A 19,721-nucleotide genomic window follows, 5' to 3' on the forward strand; every position below is an offset into this window, starting at 1 on the left:
ACAAGGTGACACTCCTAAGTGGTAAACCTGATGATACATATTAATATTTATGGGTTTGCCATAGTGTGCTCTTGCATTTGCTGTACTGAGAAAGAGCAGTTCTGTCTATCAGTGTGAGCTAACACCTCTTTAAAGCTGTAAACTGACAAGCAGCACACTGGCATTTTTTCTAATTATTTTACCGAGCTGATGGCAACTAATCAAACTGAACTGCCTAGTGGTTGCACTAGTTGCTTTCAGTACCTGCTTAGGGGTTTTAGGAGTTTTCTTTCTCACCATATATAATATTCAGAATAAAAATATAGATGTGGAATATAGCATACTTCTTGAATGCATATTGGTTTACAAATCTTTAACAACTGTAAGGTCAGACCCAAATGTTCCTGGTTTCAGATACTCTTTTATTTAATCTAAAACATCTTCAGTGGAAGGTGCAGGGTCATTTGGAAATTAGGCCAAGCTCACACATATATGAATAAATACATATATATAGAAAGTATATACATATATATAATGCTTCCAGTGTAATAGTACTTTTCAATATAATATTTCCGTGTGGTAGTACTTTGCTTATAGTTAGGGGTCAGTCCTGCAAGTGTTTTGAAGAGAAATTTCTCCAATATGCATGATGTGAATTAGTTTGAAATGTAGAGAGTTTTTTCTGTATTTGGTTTGGATATTTTTTAAAGAAATTTTACATTTTAGGGAATGGCCTGATTATCTATGGCTCTCTGCTATTTCTGTGGAAAAATGAACTATTAGAAATTACAAACTTTCCACATCAAAAGTTATTACACCATTTGATCTTGAAAAGCAGCAGTCTTTTTAGGTGGTCTGAGGATCTCCCACTCCCCTCATACACTCCATCCTTGAGACTCAATCTGTAAGTCACATGGATAGAGTGAGCCACTTGTATGTTGAAATAGTCTACCTTGAGAATACTGGCTCAGCTCACGTTGGAGTTCATGGGTTCAGAGATTTTTGGTAACTCTTCAACTTTTCTAGCACTACATAAAGAGATCCCTGTGACCTTTCTTAGCCAAGCTGATGTGTTTCTTTACTGAAAATAAACTGATTCCGTGTGCTGAAACCAGATTCTGGGCTGTGCATTCTGTCAAGGCTACTTTTCTTTAGGCAGCTCTCCCAATCTTTTGCCAAGTCTTAAAGACACCTACACAGCTCAGTAGATTGCAATGCATCTACTGATGTTAATTTGTACAAATGCGAGAAAGTGAAGTGGGGATGTTCTCAATTGCTGGCATCTACTCACTGATAAATTATAGGTTCAGAGAAAATCTGCCACCACACTAGAATGGCCTACTTGAAATTATCTCTCTGTGTGTGTATCTGTCTACCCATTTGTATACAGTTATAAATAAGATGTGTAATACACGTTCAGGTATGTATGTATGCACAGAGAGATGCACATGTTTAGAGAGCCACATCTCAGGTCAGGTTTTGGCATGTTCCCTCACTTTTTTGCTCTGGTTGAACCATTAATTAGTGATCAAAAGCAAAATAATGGAAGTTTTTCATTAATTAAAAAATACTCTAGATTTGACAGTGGTGTTCTTTTTTAAGTTGTTTGGTCATACATACACAGCATTTGTGGAAATCTCCATCATGTTCCCTTGGGGGTCATACAAATATTTATACACAAATCCTTTTGCTGAACCTATTCTTGTGTGCTGACTCAATAAGCTTTGGTTAAATATGACGCTACATGTCAGTTGTAATATTCAGGAAGAATAAGTTTCTGTGAGAGTTATTTTATGTGGCAAGCACAGTGTTATTTCACAAGTCAGTTCTTTATGAAAGAAGAGTGAGAAAGTACTGCAACAGCACCAACAGGGTAACTCCTTGGTGTACTCTCTTCCTGCCACCTTGGTTTTTATCATAAAGCACTACACAGAAAGATTAGGCCTGTGCATGAAGTTTACCCTTGATGAATCCAGTCATTTGAGCTTTCACAAAGAACAAGCCTCTCTAAAACCAGAGTGGATTTGTAAGGTATTTACTAAGCTTTAAAACCCAGCATAACAGGCATGATTAAATAGACACCAGTGACAAACAAACATTTCTGTAAGGAACAGCACAACACATAATAACTCACAAGTTTACTGTTTGTTGGTGCTGCTGCTGCTTTCAGGGGAACTGAAAATGTGTGGTATTTTTTATTTCATTATTTATTATTATTTATTTTATTATTTATTGTTGGAAGACTAGAAGACCCCAGTTTAATGTTTGTTTTGAGGGCTGTGCTAATTTTATTACCAACCAGTGTTCCCTTTACTTCCAGTGGAACCCCAGATAAAAAGCCTCTTGTGAGCAATGCAGTGTTTGTAACACTATTGTGCTTCAGGTGTGGAGGCAGTGGTTATTTCACTCTGTGTCTGCAGAGAGTTATGTCGCTTTTCAGCTATCCTGGTGGTGAGCGACTGGCCCATTTCATGGTCCCCCAGTGATGTACCAACCATCTGGTAAACTGATGGCCAAGTCTGTGCTCTGTGTTTGCAGCAAGGTCTCTCCTCTGAAGTCTAGCAGGGACATTCAGGCATGGGAAACATCACAGCTTCCCTGCTGAATTTGCTCCTGGATGCCTAGCAGAGTTGTCCTTGGGGATGATGTGGTAAATGCCTTGCCCAAGATCAAGCCACAAGTCAGAGAAAAGTCTGGTAATATCATTGAGGAACAATGGTTCTTTGTCCCATCACTACAAATTGCCACATACAAGTTACATTAATCCCTAGAAAGGAAAATTAATACAGCTTCTATTATTTAGTGTGTAAAAAAGGTAAAATAGACTCTACTGCTATTCCTTTGGTGAGTGGTAAGGAGCATGATGTTCTGAATAGAGTGTTCTGTCCATCAGCAAAAAAACAGCCTTTAAGCAGCATGGTTAAATACACTTGATAGAGTGGATTCTAGCTTTCTAAAGTTATTCCTTTATTTTTAGCTTAAAAAATAATAAATGAGACTATAAAGCACCACCACAAATAGGAACTAGCAGCCAAATTTTACAGAAAGGCATGGACAACATTGTCTAAAAGCACTAAAATTGACCTACATTAGGCCTGTTGGTCTCTGGTGTGTCTTCTGGAAGAAGCACGGAGAAGGGCTGGGAGTTACTTCTGTAAATCTTGTGTGCCTTTCACCTCACTTTATCAATTTTATTGCCAGAACAGTTATATTGAAATATATCTCTAGCTGCAAGGTAATTGTGGTTTGATATGCTTTTTTTTATTTAAGTATTTAAGTTTACTTTTCAGTAATGTTTAGGTCTAATTGACCTATGGTCAAGAGTTCTGACAAAGCACAACACGTTGGAAAGATTGTAGTGGAGAGAGTCACAGGACCAGTTGCAAAAGAGAGAACAGATAGGAGAACACAGGCCAGGAATAGAGCATTACGTATGCAGGCACCCAGCATATCCCTCTTCATACTGTTATCCCTTCTTTCACTCCTGTGTGTTTTTATTTTTGACTTTGAGTGGATGCTCTATGTGGTTTTCTGTAAACTGTAACCCCCATCCTTAGCAGAGACATCACAGCATCTCCTCAGGGTATGGTAGATTTGGAGAGACAAGAAGGGCTCTTCTTCTTGCAGGTCACATGAGGTCCTGCCTGGGGCATCAGATTTGAGCAGAGACTGTGATTTTCTTTCCTTCTCACTGCCTTCTGAACTCTTTACTGGGGCAGACATAAACTATCTCAGTCCACTGAGTAATGTTGGTATATGGCAATGCTTGCACTTAAAAAGTCAGTGTCATCCAGACATGGGATTGCAGGTGGAACAGCCCACTAACAGTGCTTCTAGACAGAGGTGATTTTGTCTGAGTAGCCTACACAAGGCTTGCTTTTTTTGCAGCAATGGCTCTGCAGTTTTAAGGCAAGCCTTAGAAAAATCAAGTAGACTGTTTTCTCTACTTCAAACACAGCATGGAGGCTCTCCATCTCCAAGTTCCCTTTACAGTGTTATCTACTTCTTTGTGTGCTTTGGTAGTGACACATTTAGCTGTACAAAATATCTTCATTACTGACAAACCCAGGAGAGGTAGAGATACCTGCTTCCACATTGTGCTGTGCTGGACTGCGTAGTGAGTGAACTGCAGGGGCAGGAGGAGATTATTCAATAACTCCAGGATCACTGTGGCTGCCCTGGAAGATAGAGCACAGCACTACAGAGGTTCTAAGAAGTTTTTTCTTAAAAGTATTTGTGTCAGGACATCTTTATCTCTTTTTCCTGTTTTTTTCAACCACAGAAATGGGCTCAGAATTTGATTTGGCAGTCAGTGAGCTCCCATAATATAGCAGTATATGAACCTATGTAAAGAACAGACCTATCACTGTATCTGGCTGACCTCTCTGCTTCTGCACAGTGACAAATTCTCACCTCTCCATATAGATCAGCAAGCTCTCTAACCAGTCAGTCATGCATAAGTTGTGACAGTGCATCACAAGCTTGGCAATTTGGAAGCCCAGAGTACAAGGTAAAACAATCAATTTTTTTAAAATGAAAACAGCAGCCTTTTCCATACCAATACTTTATACCTAGTCCCCTTAATTCCCCCAAAACATTCTTTCTCAAGAAGACATCATATACTTCTATATCTCCCAGTAGATAGAAGCCAGAAAAGGAAGTAATGAAAACAATCCTTTCAATTTAAATTTATTTTTCTGTAACACATTTTATTCCCCTCAGCTCAGGACTGTTTAAAAAAGAATTTCTTTCTTACTACATTAACTTAAGTATACAAATCTGAAAACCACAGTCTTGAGATAAAGACTTAGGTTAGTGAATTGATAGATGATCATGAGAAGAATAGTATAGATATGGTAAGTACCATCATCTGTCTTTGGCATGGAAATACATGGTTTAGTTAGAAACTAGTGACATGGATAAGAGATATTTTTTAAGTAGCTTTAGAGGTTACATTGGTTGCCTGTAGAATTTGAATTATTAAAATGTTTGGACATGCCAGAAAATCCATCCCAGTTAGAGGTGGTGGCTCTCATTTAGAGGCAGTTGACACTCTAGAAACAAGAAAATATTTCAAAGAGCTGTTGAAGAACATATGAATTTTGTATGTTTTGATGTTGAATGAAGCCATTAGTAACCATAGGAATAGGAATATGGAATTGAAATGCATAAAACTTCAGTTAAAATAAATAAGTGTAAGAATTAAGTGGATTTTAAGCATTTTTATTGTTGAAAAAAGCTATGTGGCAGAAACAAAAGTGCTTATTCTCTCTAACATGAGACTATGGAAAAGACTAAAGACTAGATGTGTCAGTCTTATAGCCTGTTCTGAAAATGATAATTAAATAAATCAATTGTCAGTTCAGAAATCTGAGAGATGAATAGAAAGACAAATTAGTAAATAAGTTTGTACAAATTTTTGTTGTTTAACATGGAAGTTAAACAACAAAAAGTTGTTTAACTTCCATGTTAAACTTGTTCTGTTAAACTTGTTCTGTTTTCCATGTTAAACTTGTTCTGTTTTCTGTCATGTGATGTGAATCTGATGGAGATCTGCCTGTGGCATTGCAGTGTTGGACTGTCAAGATGTTAATGACATTGCATTTCATATGATAGCTCTCAGACTTTCTCCAATCACTGTGCCTAAATGGTTTTCAGATTTCTGTACAGATCACTACTGAGCCCTAGCCTTAAACTTTTAATTTAAAAAAACTATTTAAATGAAAATAGAGTAATAGTGTCTTTGAGGCAGCTGAAGGCTGTTGAGCATGAACTTAGGGACTAGCCACTAATCTGGAGATGTCAGTCTAGAAACTGCACTTAGGAGGCTTATCTGAAGATTTTTTTTATTTTTACAGTTTGTGTATAACTATCTGGGCTTAGCTAATTTCCTACAGTGTCATTCACTGTCTGTAAATGTTGTTTCATTGTTGGTGGAGATCACAGACCCCAGGTTGAATATGAAACAACTCTATCTGCTCAACGGGCAGTTGCTGCTTTCTGAAGTGCCAGCACACAGGATTTCAAAAACTGGCTCAGTTCTGTGGCAGCCTGTGCAGTGAGTGACTCATAAAAAAACATATTACTGTCTTGGTCACTGAGACAGGCATGGAAGCCAGGCAGACCTTTGGTATTAGAAAATTCAGGTTCAAATAGCAACTTTGAAACCATCCAATGTTGTGATTATGCAGGGTGTATTGTTCTGGATCCCTGGTTTGCTGGGCCTGATATTGGTTGTAATGGTGGTCTAGGCTATCAGTGAAGCAGGGACAACCCTTGCAATGGCTTGCTTTATTCAAGAGGGGGTAAAGCCTCAAAGATTTCATATTTTTAGTGAACATAACAGATGGAAATACCTAGTTCATCAACATACTTTGGTATATACCTCATTCTGAAGTCTTGACAAAAATGAAGGGGTCTTTTAAATTTATATGAAGTAGAACATAAACTCAGGAATTTTTGCTGATCTTTCTCTTCTGAGAAAAAAATACATTTTTGCAGCACTGTAAATTCTGAAGTGATATGGCCATGTTCAGAATGTCTCCGTGCCAGGGGTTCCAGAGGCAGATCATCAGGGATAACTCTGAAGGCAGTCAAATTTAAACCGTAGAATTTCCAGAATGCAAGCTGTCTGTGATTTATCTTCCCTGCATAACAGTTTTAATACATAACTTTCAAAATTAATTTTTTTTTGTTGGGGTGGCAAGGCATTGGTCAGTCATGTTTTGCAGCACTTGAAGAGCCCCAGGGACATGCAATTCAGCCACTAGCGAGGGGAGCAGTTAAAAGTAAATAATCAAGTTCCAGCTTCCAGAGGTGTTAACAGGGTATGTGAATATTTATAGAATTACCCATCCTGTTCTTCTCAGTTCATGAGGATGACCTGCTTTGGGCAGGTGGAGGAATGGGTCCAAAGTGAAGAAGAAGGTACAGGACTTTAAATACTTCTTCATAAGGTAAAGAAATCATCTTATGAGGAGAGACCTAGGAATGGATGTTTGTTGCATGCCAGTGCTTTCAGAAAACATGGAGCAGCATGGGAGAGAATGGAGGCACTCCTAATGACCACATAGTTTCTTCCTTTCAAAAGTACAATGATATTTCTGGTGTAGTTCACAGTGAAGCCAGTTTTCATAAACACTTATTTAAATAAGCATAATCTCCTGAGAACATGCATAGCAGGTTCTCAGGAACTTCATTTTAATCTCAACTACCTGTTACCCAACAAGCTTCCCGGTCCAAGATCTGTTTTACTTGCCCTTCCTACAGGCATGCTATAGTGAAAGACTTGAAAAAGTAGTTGTGTATTAATACTGTGTAGCTTTGGTTGGTAGGTACCCACACACCCTGCTCTTTTCACATTTTGTGGGGCAAAGTAGATACAAGTCAGCAAAAGCAACATTCAGAATCATAAAGTTGAGTCTTGTTCTTTCATATCACAATAGTGAGGTAAACAAAATTCTATTTTCTTAGTCTGCAAGTGTTTCCTTCCAAAAGATGGAGGTAAATCCATGAGATAATTTTTCTTCAAGTTTCTCCTTAGTTTCAAAAGGTAAGCATGTATTCAAAGTGTTCTTATCTTCAGGTGTTCAGGTGGTTAGAACACCCTTCTTTAACTGCTTCACCTTTAACTGCTGAGGGATATTCTATGGTACTTTAAGCTCCTACCTTTCATGCTATGGGCTTTTTGATTCACTGGGATTTTTGCAGCTTCTTGTACGAACCTTTGCAACTTCTGCATCTATTCTTTACTGGAGGGAGAGGGAAAATGCTGTCACAGTGCAGTACACAGACTGAGAAACACAGAGCACTTCCAAGATCTCTGTGCCAGTTGGATTATTTACTGTGTGCAGTGTTTTTGACTCACAGCCACCCAGCCAGTGTTCAGGGAAGAAGAGCACCAGTTCTGCCTGGCATCAGCTGTGCAAGGTGTGGTAACCAGTGCTAGAGTCCACAGCAGGGTTCTGGTCAGCATCTAAAACCTCAGCAGTTGCTCCAGAGTTATCAAAAAACAATCTTCTCAGGGAGATGCCTGGGCAAAATCTGAGTCTTGAAGAGTTTGAAATTTGGGGGGAAGGGGCAGTGTCCCTGTTGCCAGTGATCTTGTAAGTCATTGTGCAAACCTGTGAGAACATTCTACAAAGATTTAGTTAAAGTTAGTGGCTACCCTCTGTAATGGCAGGTACACAATCAAACAGACATTGGATATGTGCTAGGCAGAACGTAAACTGTTTATAAAAGATTTCTTTTTCTATTCAGTGTGAAATACCTCTTGTCCCTGATCCCTTGCTAGAGTATCCATTTCTTGTTAAGCTTTTTCAGGAACAGAAAGCTTTACTTAGGAGAATATCTTCTGTTCCCTTTCCTTTGAATAAGTCAATGAATAGTTGGTAATATAAATCCCTAAGTAAAAAAAAAAAAACAAAAAAAAAAGAGAAATCAAGTTACTAGTGTGCTTAGAAATGCTTTATGGCTTGTATTAGGGAAGGGGAGAGGAAGTCAAGGTGCTATGTTCTTCTTTTTAATTTCATACTAATTCCACAGAAACCACTGATGGAAGTGGATTTGTAAATGGATGCAACGGAAAATCTGATTTATATATGTGCTCCTGAAAACATGAATCAGGAAATCATTCCAAATTTCTTTTTGTGCATTAAGGAAATCAGTTTAGACTGGCATAAGGTACAAGGGGATCAGGTCTTCTGTCTTTATTCTTCTGTAGTCATGCACTTGTTAAATTAAGTTTTGATGACTTTTAATGAGATAGGACCTCTCTTTAGCTCCTTTCTGTCTTGCAGATAAGTAACGATAATTTGGAAAAAAAGTAACAGGACCACAACTTCAGGGAATCATGTGGAGCTGAAATGCTTTCCAAGATGAAGTAATAAAATTCGGTCATATCCAACCAACAACCCAATCTGTGGAAGCCTTTAAGTACATTATACTGTGCCAGGAGCTGGGGTGTGCTGAGGGAGATAGACCATCCATCATTCATAGATAAAAGGAGAGGTCAGCCTGAACTGGTATTAAGATAGTACTGCCTGATAGCGGGCCATTTTGTGTCCATAAATATTGATATCTCGTATGTATGCATTGCAGGAGGCCGTCAGAAAAGTTCTGTGTTCTTTTATCAACTCAGTGGTGCTGTGAGTCAGGAAGGCGTTGTTCAGCTTGCTGTTAAAGCAGGAGGTCAGACAAGATGATTCCATAGCTCCCTTTCAGCTTGAATGATTCTGTGGTTCTGCCGGCTCTGTAACTGAGGCTGAGATTTGTGAAATTCTAGGTGCTTTTGCATGGCCCTAAAGAATCAGGTCTGTACTGTATGGAAGGAGGATGTCAAGCATGTTGGACTCTCTGATCCTGCATGACATATCCTACTTTCCTAAGTGTAAGGTGGTTTAGTTGCTGTCTGTGCAACTTACTTTTGAACAATTTGCTATAATTCACCAATGAAATGTGGCTTCAAAAAATGAAGTCCTTTTTATTGTCATGCATAATGCAGGCCCAGGGAAGGTGGCTTGGATGTCATCAGGGAAAATTATGTACTATGAAAAGTTGTGAGTACAGTCTCATTTGCAGGTGTATGGCTATCTCTTTCAAAATTTTCCTGTTGCACCAGTAAATGCCTGTAATGAAGACATTCCATGTATCCAGACGTCCATCCAAAGGTTGTTCTAGTGAGATGAGAGAGAGAGAGGGAACAAGGATTTTGCATAAAGTTTTAGTCAAAATCTGTATTCAGCTTCCCAAATAATTTTCTCCTGAAGTCTTGGTATTTTTGAAACTGGGATTTAGAGTGTGATTCAACTTCAGTATAAATACATTTAAACAAATACTATCATTTTATTTGGGGTGTGGAAATAAACGACTTCTGTTAACAACCTAAGCTAATTTCTATGCTAGATACGTAACATGTGGTCATGCCTGGAGTAGTTATGAACAACTCAAACTACTAAAAATTGTCATTAACTATTTAAATGTCACCATTTTAGGAGCTGAATTAAGACCTTCAAAGTGCCATTTTGGCCGTGTGATATTTTGGCAGCACAGTGATATATCAGTGACGAGCTTCAGTCTAGAAGTCATTTATATGAGAGAAATTCATGCAAAATTGTAAAACTTAACATTTCTTTTGAAAATCATATGTATGCTTAAGAACAATCCATACACTCTTTCCATCAAGCTCACTGATGTTGCTTGTAGCATAAAAGACTATATGGGTCGGACTATATTCTATATAATTTTTTTGTGTTGTTTTGTCATGTCCTGTATGCATCTAAACTTTTTAATGTTTTTCTGCTGTTTGTCTTTTTTTCTTGAATGTTAGGGTAGCAGTCACAGTTATATCTAGGTGGCATAATTTTGAATTCTTTCTCTCCAGAAATCCTTAGTAAATGTAAGGACAAAACATGCTCCTACCTGACGTATAATTTATTTGAATATTGCAATTGAGTATCTTTAAAAAAGAAATGTCATTATTCCTTTCACAGGATCCTTATCTTACTGAAACTTGTAGATAAGTTCCCTTTCCGTTAAAGAGTGAATTAAAGCAGATAGTTCCAGAAGAAACAGAAAGTAGTTGAAAAACTAACCTGCCTGTTCTGATGATCCAAAGTACTTAAGCAACAAGAGAGTGGGAGACGTTTTCCCCAGACTGTTTGGGTTAAATGATGTTAAACAGAATCTTGTTTGTAGTTTCTCATTATGTTACCACGTTAAAAGCAAAAAAATGCCATCTAATGCTCTGAGGAATATGTAACTTAAGAAAAGGTGAAGCTGGGAATATTATGTAGGACAAAAACAAAATCAGGTTGAACCTTCCTTTCTTTCCCAGTTCCCCTTTTCCTCTTTTCTTTGACTGTTTGATGTCCTGATGTGCTGAAGCCAGAACATGGTCTGCATCCTGTGCAATTCTGAAATCAGAACTGGCGTGTGGTTTCTTTCAGCCTGTCAAAGAGGCAGTATGCTATATTCTATTCAACAGTGCTGCTCAATACAGCATATGACTGGCTGTCTTCTTTTTAACATACACTTCAATAGAGACCTTTGTCCCTTGTGGCTCACCAGGCTTTATTCAGCTGTAAAAGGACCTGTGTTCAGGAGCTGTTTCGGGAGGAATTCAACTAGTCCAGGGAGAATGCAGAGAGAAGGTAAAATTCTGTCACTAAGCAAAACCACCAAACAGCAACAACAAAACACAACTCCCCATATGAACAAGAAAAACCACAAAGAAATAGAAACAGATGAAAATTTGTATTTATTTCAGGGTTAATTCTAAAATACTGAGCAGATGTTGGTTAAAAATTACAGGTCTGAGGCTAATAACTGGAGACATAACTGCGAGATCCATGTGGGTCAAGAAGGCAGTATTTTGTTCATGCTTTTTAATTCCTGAAAGTTTTTACTGTTTATAATACTACAAAACTGAACCAAGACTTGGACTAATTTTTCATTTTAAGTAACTGTAAACAAGAGCCAATAATGTCATGTTTAGCTGCTTCTGAATGTGGATTTGACATGGCAGCTTCTCCGTGTCAGAAATAAAGAAGGAATAAGTATCTGTAAGTCTACCAGAAGTTTCTGTAGAAGAAATAAATCAAACAAACAGTGATGAATACACAGTTTAGGCACTTAAAAATATGTATTTAAGCCTGAAATTCCTGTCAGTTATTGTATTTGTTCTGCCAAGATTTAGCTAGACGCCACTGAAATCATGCAGTGTATTGTTATGAAGTGTCATCTATCTTCTGCCTATATGTCACTTTAACCTAGATTTCTGAGGAAAGCGTTTTGGAAGACTTAAACCGTGGAGTTAACCGATTCTACACTGAATTTCTGAGCCATTGAGAAGCTTCATATAGATTAGTTAGGAAACATTGTGCCAGGGTCTTTATCATTCTTAATGCCAAAATCTCCCTGGAAGCACGGGATAGATTTCCTGATCTCTGCAGTCTGATAAGGCTTAGCTGGCCAGTGGAACATTTGCTCCTCCTTACAGAATGTAAGTTGCAAACATAAATGGTTAAGAAGCTGCTGATGTTACTATTGATCCATAGCATGCACAGGTCAATTCTGCAGACAGCTAGGATAAACATGCAGTCCAGTAAAGCTCCCATTTAGACTTAAATAGTCTGAATATGGATTTAGTTAGGGATATTAATAAAACTTTTGTTCATTTGCACAGTGAAAAGAAAATTAAGCCTTAGGATGCGTAAAACCACATTCAGAGAAGTCATAGGGACTAAGACAAACCCATTAGTTCTCTAAAAACAATGCTCCAATAAGCAGAAAATGCAAATGAATGTGATGAAACAACAAAGGATGAAGAGTTTTCTCCTGGTTGTTTATTAGTTATTCTGTGAAGCTGTGAAAATGCAGGAGAGTGTATTTTGCATAAACATACATGTTTATATGCAAGGCAATGGTTTGGGGTTCTTTTTCTATTACAAATAAATAAAAAGGAAAAATGGTGGGAAAACTGTAGGTATTGGGTGAGAGGCTGTGAAAACAGAAAAATTACAGGGTTATTAAAATCAGTGTTGTTTGCTCAATACATGAGTTAAAACACGTGCTGTTTTATAAATTGGTGAATAAAATTTGCACAGGCTTAAAGGAAATTATACATTATAATGCAACATTTGGGAGATGTTGAAATTCTTACCACATTTTAAGGTTTCATTTCTTTGTATAATCATCTGAAGTTAAGTTAATTTCAGATTATCCCTCTATAGTGCTTGAATTTATAAAAACATTCATCTCTCCTCTGCCTACTCATTATTTATGTGGGCTTCATGCAAAGACAGGAATTACACTCATACTGGGATGATTCTATAAATTTTTCACAGGAAAATTATTACAATGAGTAACTCTGTTTTATACTGGATGTTTTTGCTACTAATGGTAACTCACATTAGCACTAAGTGTTTGGGGTATTCTAAGTTTAGGTGCATGTCCAAGACTTCGGGTGTTAAATTACAATTTACAAGCTAAAGAGTGAGTTGTTTTCACTCAGAGAACTTAATGTTCACCTCTTTGTGACTACATAACATCTCCATCAAGCAGTAGAAATTATTCAATTGATAGAAAGCACCACAAAGGATGAGATGTTTGCATTGCAATATTGAATATAATGTTGCCCAAGAAGGTGGGAGCAAGAAAAAAAATAAAAGGTTGCATGATTTTATTAGGTATGTCATGTTAAATGAAGACTGCTAGACAATGTCAGCATAATTAATACCTTGACCTAAATTTGCATGTTTCAGTTTTTCATACAGAAACTGAAATTTCTTCAGTATAAATCAGGTTAAAGTCCCACAGTCCTATGTGTCTGTGCATACATGTACATTATTAGAAAAAAAACCAAGGTGTATCTCCTGTATTCACCTATTTCCTAATGACACAGTAATAATGGTCAGTGTTAGCTGGCCTGAACATTAAATTAGAATCTCTGCAAAATTACCCACTGTAATAATGGGTAAAAAATGGCAGAAAAGTATGAATTGTTTTGAAGTAAGAAAAAACATGAAACAAATTTAATAATTAAAAAAAATTGGAAAACTTCTAAATACTTAATCTTTTTTTAAACTTAGATATTTCTTTTTTTTCTCCTTCCTTTTTTTTTTAATAGTACTAGGCTTTGAATTTACCTTTTGCACACAACCTTGTTTTATTTGTCTAAATGTTTTACAGAATCTATGATAATTTTAAATTGCTAAAGATTCCTTTAGGTCTATTATTTCAGTTACTTTTGTGGTAATTATGTGATCAAATAGTTGTCATATAATTGAGGTCAAAATGTATCATTCCAGAAATGTTAGAGCCATGTAAAATTTGCCAAATTTATTAAAACAGTTTAGAAGGTCGGGAATGACATTTTAAAGGAGTGATTGAGAAATTCTATTAAATTTAATATACATTTGTACATTTTTGTATTTAGCTGTACTGTTAAGCAATTTCAGATTTTATGATTATCAAGAAAAAGAATTAAGCTGACACCAAAAAGAAGAGCATAGAAAAATACAACATAATTTCAAAGCTGCATCTTGATTCTTCTATGGATTTTGCAGAACTAGAAAGTGCAAAAGCCTTATTTCTTTTTCCTCCCACAAAATTTTGTCTGGGAGCAAGCCTTAGGAAATACCTGGTATTTCAGGTCCCTAGTTTTAACTAAACCAAGCAATCTGAAGACCTTAAACTTGAAAGTTTGTTCTAAAATCATACACAGTGGAGCATGCACACAATTCTATATGATGCCCAAGTCGCTCTTGCTTACAGGAATGCAGAAATTGATATTACTTCCTGGTGTGAGAGTTGAAGATATTCAGAGGAAATGTTGCATATGGTACAGGCTCTGAACTCCTAGCAGATCTATCCACAATTTTTTTTATACTCCAGGAGCAATTTTTGCAGTTCACAGAATGTAAAAATTAAAAAGGCGTCTTGTGCAACTGCCCTCAAATCCCTAATGGCATGCTTGTTTCTTCTATAAAAGTCTTTTATCATGCTTAAGGTTGACAGATTAGTATCAGCCAACAATTCTCCCCCCACTTCAATCTGATGTGTCTGATTATCTGGATTTCTCTTTGGGATTTTTTTTTCCACTCCCCCATTTTGACCAGGTCATCTAACATTTCAGCTGCCTGTTAAAATATCCTGAAAACTGGGGGACTGCAGGTCATTGGTATTTCTTGTACAACTGGACCGTGTTTTATGCGTGGGCACTGAAAGCAGCTGATCTGCTGTAGAGGACACCTGATTAGGTATATGCTAATAAAAGGCTTTCAGAACTTTTTAAACTTGTGATTCTCATTTTGGCTGTTAAAACTTCTGTAGCTGCACCGTATGTGGTGAATTGGAAAACAGTTTATGATGCTTCAGTAGCAAAACCCTCTAATCCTTTTGATAAATGTCAGTCGGCTCCATTGTCCTCCCATCTCTGCCCGCAGAAACACATCTCAAAATTCAGTCTGCAGTTATGATGCTGAATATGTGTGACATGGTAGAATGCAAAATTAAATACAGTTCAGCACAGACAGCATTTTTTAAAAAATGAATGAATCAGATAAAAACTGCTTCATTTCTATTTGTGATTGCAACATTAATTTACATTAGTTTTACAGAAATTAAAGTCAATGTGATGGTGATGATGATGATGATGATGATGATATATTTTATTTTGTCTAGTGATACAGGAAAGTTGCAAAATGAATGTATCTATAAACACAACTATCTCTCATTCTCCCCAGAAGTTCAAATTAGAACATAACAGATTTCTTTTCATAATAAGTAACCTGTAGCTTTCAATCTTCTGTTCATAATTTAAAACAAAACTAAAAAAGGCAAATTAGAAATGTTCTGCTGTTCAACATTCTGGGATTTTTTAAATACAAAATATTACTTCGAGTCATTAAAAAATGTAAATATATTGCAAGCATTTCTAAATCTCCCATGTTCTGGAATTCATGCTGTGGATCCAAACAGTGAAATTCATTAATCTCAGCGTTATGTATTGGCAACTGAAATATTAGAAAAAAAGCAGCAAATGTTGCTCTTTACATGCAAGCTGTCACGGTCATATTCTGAACCCTGTGAAGGTGCTTGATGGTGAACATTTGCAGGGAAGGTGAGGTGGTCATCAGAGACATTTTAAAAAATTATCCTTGTACAGCTGGTATACTGTACAAGTGGGACTGTATTCACAGATCATCTAGCCTATATATAAGTGGAACTCACAAGTAACTAATCTAACAAATTACGCAAGTTTTTTTATAATACCTTCTATACCAGTTTAAAAAAGTTACAAATAGCATTTTTTGTCTTGTAATTCTCAAATCTAAAGTCATAGAAGCAAACTTGGCCAGGCTCTCAGCTGAGGTGAGTTAGTAGCTCCATTAAGGTCACTGTAGTATTAATCTGAAGTACAAGTACAAATCTGAAGTGTGGAGTTTTAATTGGCACAGATTTTGCAGGTCAGGCACTGTGGGGCACACCCAGCTGGGTGGTGACAGGCTCACTGACACAGACCAGTATTAGAAGGTATTCCACATGTAGGGAATGCTTACAAGCAGTTCAGTGTACACCTGAGAAGGCCAAGACCACACCTCACTCCTCTCATCCTGTGATTTAGATCTCTTGCAATTGAGCAGGGAGCAAAGCACATGTAAGAGTATGCACAGGAGCACACAAACCTCTTCCTTGGTGTAAACACAGGGATTTGCATTGTCTAATTAACATGGTAAGTCTTCTTTTCTTAAATTACCATAGTCTTTAAATATTACAACGCAATGCAGTCTTAAAAAAGGACCTTTAAGAAAATATTCCTGTTGTTTCCTGCTAATGGTGTGCTTGTCATTCAAGAAGTATTCATTAGTCTCAGTCTGTCACTAGAGTGGGGTGGGGAACCCAGTTCTGCAAAGACTAATTATTATGGATCTAAGCTTGATCTCCAGAGATCTTAAGTAAATTTTTTGTTTCTTCATATGCTGTTGTGGGTTGTTTAGCCTATGTTTGGATACATTTAGCCAGTTGTTAATGATTTATTCAATTATGACAAGATACGTAAATTAGTGCATGGTTGGTAATGTTTTATAAACATTTAAATTACAAGCAAGTCAAGTAACTTCCACTAGATGGAACCAGATTGGCTCCTGCATGCTTCTGTATCAACATAAAGCATTTCAGCTACTGTAGTAAACCATGTCAAGTGAACCTCGTTGCACATTTATGAAGCTATTCATTACTGACAGATGAGCTCTCCCTCCCTGATTTTAGCCTTCTGCAAAAGTAATTGTGTAAAATAAATTTTAAGTTAGTTTAATTAGTTTCAAGTTGCAGCCAGACAGATTAATAAATTAATAATACGTGGTAGAATCAGCAAATCAATAATCACACCGAGCTTAGAGCAGCCTAGGTTTTTTGGCTAGTACACAGGTACTAGTGTTATTACTTGGATGGAGACAGTCTTCCTACTGGGTAGATTCAGTGGATGGTGTATGCTTTGTGTTACAATACCTGCAAGAATCTTGGTGATGTCTGGGAGCTGAAGTAAAAGAGAAAGAGCACCCCACAACTTCATGTCAGAAATACTGAAAAACAAACCAAAAAAAACCACCCAGAATAAAACCATCTTCCATCTTCCATGACAAGTCAACAAAAATCAACAAATACAATGTCTTTGTATGTGGGAAAACAGCCTTTGGACCAAGCTCAACCTTGTTATAACTAGGCTTGACCTATTTCCAATGAATCGGACTGTAAATAAAGGAATTATATCCAGATTGTCTTTTTACATACTATTTTGTAAATTTCACATTTAGGATTGTGTAAATACCCATGACACAATATAGCTGATAGTGATTCAGAGATTCATCATACAGCTGATAGCTTCATCCAGCTGTGTGATAAATTCATGAGTGCATTAAAATGGGGACATTCTATTCTACTTGACACCCAATCTGTGAAAAAATAATTCTGTCTGAGCCTTACCATTGTAAGTTTCTAATTAGAGCCTGATTTTCCTGTTTTTTAATTTTTTTGAAGGTTTGCCCCGGAGTTTTTCTTGCTTGTAACATCAGGAAAAAGACATGGAGTGGATTTTTGTGTTGTCATAGTATTAAGACTGTGTGTGTGAATGATACACACTTTTCATAAGGCTTATGGTGCCTGACAGTTTATTAGACAATTAACAGAAACACTATAGCCTAAAGAAATCAGAGAAATTTTCTGAAACAACTGTGATGTATTATTAATTAAGTAACTGGATATCCCTGGGCTTGTCTCCAAACTCTGAGAGTGCCCAAGGAAAGAGGGATAGTGTCAGTGCTGGAATTAAGCTGGGACCCACCACAAAAGCATTCTGGTCACTCAGAGAGCTTAGTTTTAAAGCAGGAAATTACAGCCAATAGAAAACTGCAAACTGCATTTTCTACAGTATGAGTCACCCAGTAACTTGTGGGGGTCAGACAGAACCAGCACACACTGATGAGAAACTGTGCTGGTAAACACTGAACTGGGAGCCAAAACTCTTTGAGTGGGCAAATCTAGCCATAGTACTATTAAGTCTCATTATTGAAGTGATATTAAACCAAATAGAAGCAATAATTTCAAGTCTGAAGGACTAAAAGAACCTTTGCCTTATGTTCCTCTAAATTAGTTTAATGCACCTATCGGTCCTCAATTTTGTGATATTTTATAACAAATCTGGGGCATGACACTATGAAATAAGGTAGTATTTCAGTGGGATGGACTGTATTGAAATCACTTTTCCTGCAGCAGCATCGATATTGGTGAAGTAAATTTAACAACTGTAACTTTGAAAGCAATTGATTTTGGTTAGGTTGAGATTCCTTAATTTTTGAATTGATCAAACATACCCTGTGATTTTTGGGGTTTTTTTCAGTCTGAAAATGTTTAATATTCAAAGTTGAAATTGTCTATGGCAGCAGGTAAGCCACATTTGCAAGCAGAAATTACTTGGATTAAAGCAAAGAAAGTGAGAACTAGCAAAACCTTATCCTGTGGCAAACAGTGTTTGCTGAAGGGTAAGCTAGCCAAATGGACTTCTGGTGTAAAGTAGTTAGAGTCTTTACTGCAAGAAGTATTTCAATATTAGTTCAAGGTAGCACAACCCTAAGTGGGACAGAATCACCAGTGGATGAGTAGTGAGGAGATCATCTGCATTACAAGAGGGCAAGTCTTATCTTTTATTGGAAGAAGCAGGACAGAGAATTAAATTTTGTTACATTCATATAAGTGATTTACCCAAGTCTTGATCTGTTCTAAAGCTATGTTTGACATGTTTTGCACAAACTACATCTAAAGACAGCTTGAATTTAAGCCACAGAGGTTAGCTCCATTGTTTGGAGCATGGTGCTAATTAGCACCAAAGTTGCAGGTTTGATCCCTGCTTGGGTTGTTCACTGAAGAGCTGGACTTGATGTTCCCTGTGGGTCCCTTCCAGCTCAGATGATTCTGAGGTAGTTTCCTATTGCAGAATGAGAAGGCCTCTGAAATGCCCAAAATTTCCACAGGGTAGAAAAATACCTTCCCACCACGTGTAGAACAACTTCAGCAATGCTTTGCAGTCAGTGGATTGCAGTAGCTGAAGCCAGGCATGGTTGAGATCAGCTTCTTCTGCAGCTTGAGTTCTCAGTTCAATTGGCAGTTTCAAGATTCTGTTCATGGGTTCGGGTATCTGTTCCCTGCTTTGGAACAGATATATTTAGATGATGCTTGACAAATCTAGAGAGATGAGGCCATATGTTTTTATTTGCGTTTTTGGGGTTTTTTTGAATCTAAGCAGGTATTCCTGTAAATCAAGCTGTCATTCCGGGCTCTTTCCCCTTTCTTCAAACTTCACAAGCTGTATACCACAACTTCCAGCTGTGCTGAAAAGTTTGTTCTGCTGAGCCGAAGTGGTAGCTACCTGAGAACTATGTTGTGAACGGTTCACCTTATAAACAGCTTCAGGAATATTTTTAATATGAAGTTCCTATGGCAGTGCCAAAACTGTTGACCTGCAAAGTTTGAAAAATGACCACATCCCTAAAAAGTATGTAACTTGAGAGGCAACCATGTAGAACATCATACTGCAGTTCTCTTGGCATTTCTGCACTATTTGGTAACTCTAGACATAAGTGTTTTCCATGGTGCTATCTGATCTTTAGACTTGAATGCAAAAATACATCTGCATTGTTTTGTGTGATACTTGGACCATACAGTACAGTTCATTAGCTTGTTTCTTG

General features: G+C 37.2%; 1 protein-coding gene across 1 annotated transcript in view; it reads left to right on the forward strand.

Moving 5' to 3' along the window:
- RORB (RAR related orphan receptor B) overlaps positions 1–19,721 on the forward strand; it is a 131,052-nt gene that overhangs the window by 31,664 nt on the left and 79,667 nt on the right. The gene's annotated exons all lie outside the window — the stretch shown is intronic.

The sequence above is a fragment of the Serinus canaria genome, chromosome Z (genome assembly GCF_022539315.1).
Source record: "Serinus canaria isolate serCan28SL12 chromosome Z, serCan2020, whole genome shotgun sequence".
Taxonomy (NCBI): domain Eukaryota; kingdom Metazoa; phylum Chordata; class Aves; order Passeriformes; family Fringillidae; genus Serinus; species Serinus canaria.